Source organism: Anomaloglossus baeobatrachus, chromosome 12 (genome assembly GCF_048569485.1).
Source record: "Anomaloglossus baeobatrachus isolate aAnoBae1 chromosome 12, aAnoBae1.hap1, whole genome shotgun sequence".
NCBI lineage: Eukaryota > Metazoa > Chordata > Amphibia > Anura > Aromobatidae > Anomaloglossus > Anomaloglossus baeobatrachus.
In genome coordinates this window covers 63,962,912-63,969,460 of record NC_134364.1, presented here as the reverse complement: position 1 = coordinate 63,969,460, position 6,549 = coordinate 63,962,912, and the positions used below count along the sequence as shown (strand labels likewise).

The following is a 6,549-nucleotide window of genomic DNA, read 5'->3' as shown; positions in this document are numbered from 1 at the left end:
TTATGTACAGACTAAGATTAATAGGGCCAGGGGACGGCGGGCATGTCAGCAGCAAACAGAGGGGGTCACGTACCCGGGCGCTCCGCTGTGTGACTGCGGTCTGATTACGTCCTCAGGATAGTACCTGTTACAATGTGACTGTTGGATAGCGGGGGTCAGGGGCTCCAATGCTGTCCCTCACTATAGGGGACCCTAGGCTATCACTAACCCCAGGGTTACCCCTAATGGTAGAGATGCCCAAATCCCCTGCCTGACTAAACTGACTAGAATTGATCCGATTCCTCCCACCAGGGAAGGAACAGGCAATACAGATTAAGACAGATAAGGGGAAACAAAAACTCTGACACACTGCAAACATATATGAACTAACAATGAGAGACTCAAAAGAAAAGCAAGAGCAGGAAGGTAGCGACAAAAAGCAACAAGGGTTAACTGCACAACCACTCACAGCAACAAGTACTACACCCAACAGTTAGTCTGGATCACAACACCTCATCAGACCAGCTAAGATAAACTATAGCTGGCATTAATGGAAGTGTCCACTCAGCCTATATAGGAGGGGAGCAGATGTGATTGGCTCCCCCACAACATGTGATCAAAGCAGACTCACAAGCAGACCAGCAGAGAAGAACTGGTTGGTCGACACCCAAGTAACCTTGTGCTGATTACAGACCTCAGAGAAGTTAATCGGGCACAGTATCACAATCAGTAGTCTGAACAGAACCCGATGACGCCATGACAGTCAGTGATGTTTGTAGAAACCTAACTGTGACAGTACCTCAACTCCAGACTATAGATATCACAGCTATAGCACGTGCATCCAGTTCCAGCCGGCAACAATAGTCCTTATGACAGTGCCTCACATCCACACGACGGATACCGCACTCGTATCATGTGTTTTCTGCTCATGCCGCTGTATTCTATCGATGATCACCAGGACCTGGCCGCAATAACAGGTCCTCACCCCTCCACGTCTCAGCACCAACTCACTGACCAAACACGTGGCTTGTTGTTTTCACTCTCCCTGGATGGGCAGAAGTGCTCACACCCACCCCCATACACATCTGCTACATGTAGCTCAAAGTATGCAGAAGGTTCCAGAAGCCCAGTCCTACTGTAGGGCTGATTATATTATAATCCATGGAGAGAGACAGGTTTTGATACAGGGAGAGCAATGGCTTTATAGGGGCCACTGAGCCTCTCGTTTAGAGCATTTTAAACAGAGCAAGCTGTTATGATTCAGTGATCGAGGAGGATCAAAAGGGGTAGAAACTAGGAAACCCAGAGAATCACCCGAGTGTTTGGAATCTCAGCTGACTGCAGACCTGTAACTGACAACACAACTAGAAGTAGCCGTAGGACGAGCCTACGATGACCTAGTCGCCTCGACACAGCCGGAGAGCTATTTGTTCCTAAAGAGAGAAAAACAAGGAAAGCTAATCTGCCTCAGAGCAGTCCTCCAAAGATATAGGTAGCCCCCAAACATATAAAGCCGGGGAGACAAGAGGAAATACAGTACAGAGGTAGAAAACAGATTCAGCAAAGATGAGGCCCAAACTATCTATATAGGAAAGGACAGAAAAGAGCACTCTGTCTGCAGCCGCGCAATACCCTAAAAAAACCAACACACCAGATAGGAAAAAAGTTTGAGACCACATGGCCTCTCCCCAACTATAACAGTACTCTGGTGTTACTGGGATCCAAACAAAACACTAATATAGAGGAAGGACTGAGATTTATATAAAGCATGAAAAAACAAAAATACATTGCAGAATATGAAGCAAGGTACACAGACATTCCCAGCAGGGAATAATCCAACTCCACCCAGGACTCCACTCAAGAAAAACCAGGCGACAAGCCTTAAGGCTCAGTCACACACAACGACTTACCAGCAATCCCGAAAACCATGGGACCTGATAGGGATCGCAGGTAAGTCGCTGGGAGGTCGCTGGTGAGATGTCACACCGTCAGATCTTACCAGCGATGCAGGAACAATACAGGTCGCAGTAGCGACCTGTATAACGATCTCAGCAGTCACTGTGACCCTGTCACACAGTGTCACACACAGCGATGGGTCCTGCCCAGCAAGACATCGCCTTTGAAGAAAATGACCTGGACCATTCTACAACGACTAGCGATTACACAGCAGGGGCCTGATCGCTGGTAGGTGTCACACATAACGAGATCGCCAACGGGATTGCTACTGCGTCACGGAAACCCTGACTCAGCTGCGATCTCGCTAGCGATCTCGTTATGTGTGACAGTACCTTTAGTACCACAGAAATAAAAACGACAAGAAAGTGGAAACAAACCAGCAAGAGATACAAAGACAAAACTTATCTGCAAGGACTTCAGATAGAAACAGAAAATAGGGCAGGCTCCAGAATGTCCACAGCACCACAGGAGACAACATTGATCACCGGCCCAGACCAAGAGCACACTACTCAGTTATATAGGTCCAGTCTGAGCAGTCTGATTTCCAATCATCATCAGCTGTCTGGCTTATGTTAAGCAGACCAACTCTACTACCAGCACTGGCCACAAGAGGGAGCCCCAAAACGGAACCCAGTCCAAATGTGTTCACAACAGCAAGCATATCACTAATCAGACAACAATAAGGTCAACATAAGGCTGCTTTCACACTACGTTTTTTTAAACATGCGTCCTGAACGTTTTTTTAACACAAAAACGAATCCAGTGAAAATGAGTTTTCATTTCAATGCATTTGCAATGAACTCGCGTCAACATGCCTTCATGTGCGTTTGCGTGCGTTATAGTGAGGATTCAGGGAGTTGCAGTTTAACATTTTTCAAAAACGCTACTTGTAGCGTTTTTGAGCTGCATCCAAATACTGCAAATTGCTGGATCCTGACTATACTGTACGCAAATGTATGTGAACGCTGGCATGCTGATAGGCAGGATCCTGCTTGCTCTACTGAGCATGCCCAGAAACCAGCCTCGCGTGATCAGTCCCTGTCCCTGTCCCTGTCCCTGTCCCTGTCCCCCGCCTGAGAGCTGCGGACCCAAGTAACCAAGGTAAATATCGGGTAACCAAGCAAAGCACTTCTCTTAGTTACCCGATGTTTACATGTGCAGACGCTCGTAACCAAGGTAAATATCGGGTATCCAAGCAAGTTACCCGGTGTTTACCTTGGTTACGAGCCTCCGCAGCTGTCAGATGCCGGCTCCCAGTCTATCACGTTCAGTTCCCCTCACTCCCGATCACATGACTCCAATGCCTGCCCATAAACTTCAAGTGACAGGATCCTGCAAAATAACATGCGTTTGTATGCATTTTTTTTGCTGTAAAAACAGGATCCGCTCTTACAGCAAAAAATACGTCCATGACGCATGCTAAAAAAACGTAGTGTGAAAGCAGCCTAACCAGCGCTCGGTGCTGGAAAAGGTTCACTCTATGTCCATTGGTCCAGCTCCTCACAACTTGCCATAAAAGATGCAGCGCAGTCCGTTCCCAGCTCGGTTACCACTGTCACACAATAACTGACAGTGATTACAGCAGTTCATCCCCGAATTTGATGGCATATGTCAATGCCGTCATGAAACAACCCATCAGGACCTTTATGGCATTTTCCATGTTTTTCACCATTTAACAATTAAAATTAAGACATAGTAACTATTCCATTTGTTTTTTCCCTCCTCCTCACTGTCCTTTTACTAGTTTTAAGACAACAAACTGCAGCAGGAGCCTCCCCCCTCGGCCCTGCCTGCAGCAGGAGCCTCCCCCCTCGGCCCTGCCTGCAGCAGGAGCCTCCCCCCTCGGCCCTGCCTGCAGCAGGAGCCTCCCCCCTCTGCCCTGCCTGCAGCAGGAGCCTCCCCCCTCTGCCCTGCCTGCAGCAGGAGCCTCCCCCCTCTGCCCTGCCTGCAGCAGGAGCCTCCCCCCTCTGCCCTGCCTGCAGCAGGAGCCTCCCCCCTCTGCCCTGCCTGCAGCAGGAGCCTCCCCCCTCTGCCCTGCCTGCAGCAGGAGCCTCCCCCCTCTGCCCTGCCTGCAGCAGGAGCCTCCCCCCTCTGCCCTGCCTGCAGCAGGAGCCTCCCCCCTCTGCCCTGCCTGCAGCAGGAGCCTCCCCCCCTCTGCCCTGCCTGCAGCAGGAGCCTCCCCCCCTCTGCCCTGCCTGCAGCAGGAGCCTCCCCCCCTCTGCCCTGCCTGCAGCAGGAGCCTCCCCCCCTCTGCCCTGCCTGCAGCAGGAGCCTCCCCCCCTCTGCCCTGCCTGCAGCAGGAGCCTCCCCCCCTCTGCCCTGCCTGCAGCAGGAGCCTCCCCCCCTCTGCCCTGCCTGCAGCAGGAGCCTCCCCCCCTCTGCCCTGCCTGCAGCAGGAGCCTCCCCCCCTCTGCCCTGCCTGCAGCAGGAGCCTCCCCCCCTCTGCCCTGCCTGCAGCAGGAGCCTCCCCCCCTCTGCCCTGCCTGCAGCAGGAGCCTCCCCCCCTCTTCCCTGCCTGCAGCAGGAGCCTCCCCCCCTCTGCCCTGCCTGCAGCAGGAGCCTCCCCCCCTCTGCCCTGCCTGCAGCAGGAGCCTCCCCCCCTCTGCCCTGCCTGCAGCAGGAGCCTCCCCCCCTCTGCCCTGCCTGCAGCAGGAGCCTCCCCCCCTCTGCCCTGCCTGCAGCAGGAGCCTCCCCCCCTCTGCCCTGCCTGCAGCAGGAGCCTCCCCCCCTCTGCCCTGCCTGCAGCAGGAGCCTCCCCCCCTCTGCCCTGCCTGCAGCAGGAGCCTCCCCCCTCTGCCCTGCCTGCAGCCGGAGCCTCCCCCCTCTGCCCTGCCTGCAGCAGGAGCCTCCCCCCTCTGCCCTGCCTGCAGCAGGAGCCTCCCCCCTCTGCCCTGCCTGCAGCAGGAGCCTCCCCCCTCTGCCCTGCCTGCAGCAGGACAAAAAGATAGTAAAGCCACATCCCTAGTCACACCCAGCACCAATCAGGTGGTTATCCGATTTCACACTGCTCCGTACACTTTGCAGTGTCTCCTGCCGGGCACTTCTGCTGGGCTCCCATTAAAGTGACGGGACGCTGAGCTGCAGTACCATAAATGGTCTGTATACAGCGTATGGAGAGGAGCTGATCCGGCTGCGTACATCATTTATGTTTGCCACAAAACCTCTGCTCGATTAGGATGTCAGTTGTTGGACCCACCACAGCACTGAAATTGATGACATACAGTATATCACTAAAGATAGTACACCCCTGACATTTTTTAAATATTTTATTATAACTTTTCATGGGACAGCACTGAAGATCTGCCCCTGTGATACAATGTACAGTGTCAGTGTGCAGCTTGTATAACAGGGTAAATTTGGTGCCATCTAAATAACTCAGCACACAGCCATTAATGCATAAACATTTGGCAACAAAAGTGATTACACCCCTATGTGAAAATAGCCAAATTGTGCCCTTTGTGTGAATATTTTGTGTGGCCACAATTATTTTCCAGCCCTGTCTTAACTCTCTTAGGTATGGAAGTCACTAGAGCTGCTGGATAATCTTCCATCCTCCATGATGACAGCACAGAGCTGGTGGATGTTAGAGATCTTGCACTCCTCCACCTTCCCTTTGAGGAGGCCCCACAGATGCTCTATAGGGTTTAGGTCTGGAGATGCTCGGCCGGTCCAGCACCTTTACACTCAGGTTCTTTAGCAATGCAGTGCTCGTCTTGGAAGTGTTTGGGGTCAATATTATGTTGGAATATGAAGGGAGGTAATCATGCTCAGTTTGTCACAGGACATATTGGTTAATGGTTCTCTCAATGACCTGTAGCCCCCCAGAGCCAGCAGCTCTCATGCAGCCCCAAATCATAACCCTCCCCCACCATGCTTGACTGTAGGCAGGACACACTTGTCTTTGTCCTCCTCACCTGGAGCCACTGCCCACGCTTGACACCATCTGAACTAAACTTTATATTAATCTCATCAGACCACAAGATGGTTCCAATAATCCACGTCCTTAGTCTGTTTGTGTTCAGAAAACTTTTGGGGGCTTTCTTCTACATTATCTTTAGAAGAGGCTTCCTTCTGGCACGACAGCCATGCAGAGCAACGTAATGAAGTGTGCGGTGTATGGTCTGAGCACTGACAGACAGACCCCTCCCCCCCACCCCTGTAACCTCTGAAGTGTGCAGCGTATGGTCCGAGCACTGACAAGCGGACCCCCCCACCCCTATAACCTCTGAAGTGTGCAGCGTATGGTCCGAGCACTGACAAGCGGACCCCCCCACCCACCCCTATAACCTCTGCAGTGTATGATCTGAGCACTGACAGGTGGACCCCCACCCCTGTAACCTCTGCAGCAATGATGGCAGCACTCATATCTACTCTGAAAAGACGACCTCTGGATAGGACGCTGTCCACGTGCAAAAAAATTCTTTGGTTGGCTATGGCGTGGCCTGTTTGAGTGGATCCTGTCTTGTTATCCATTGTATGGTTTTGGCCACAGTGCTGCAGCTCAGTGTCAGGGTGGTGACAATCTTCTAATATCCTCGGCCTTCTTTATGTAGAGCAACAATCCTTTTTTTCAGATTCTCAGAATTCTTTGCCGTGAGGAGCCATGTTGTCCTC

General features: G+C 52.1%; 1 protein-coding gene across 1 annotated transcript in view; it reads right to left on the bottom strand.

Moving 5' to 3' along the window:
- Positions 1-6,549, bottom strand: part of LOC142257975 (Fanconi anemia group M protein-like) — a 127,582-nt gene that overhangs the window by 111,601 nt on the left and 9,432 nt on the right. The window lies entirely within an intron of this gene.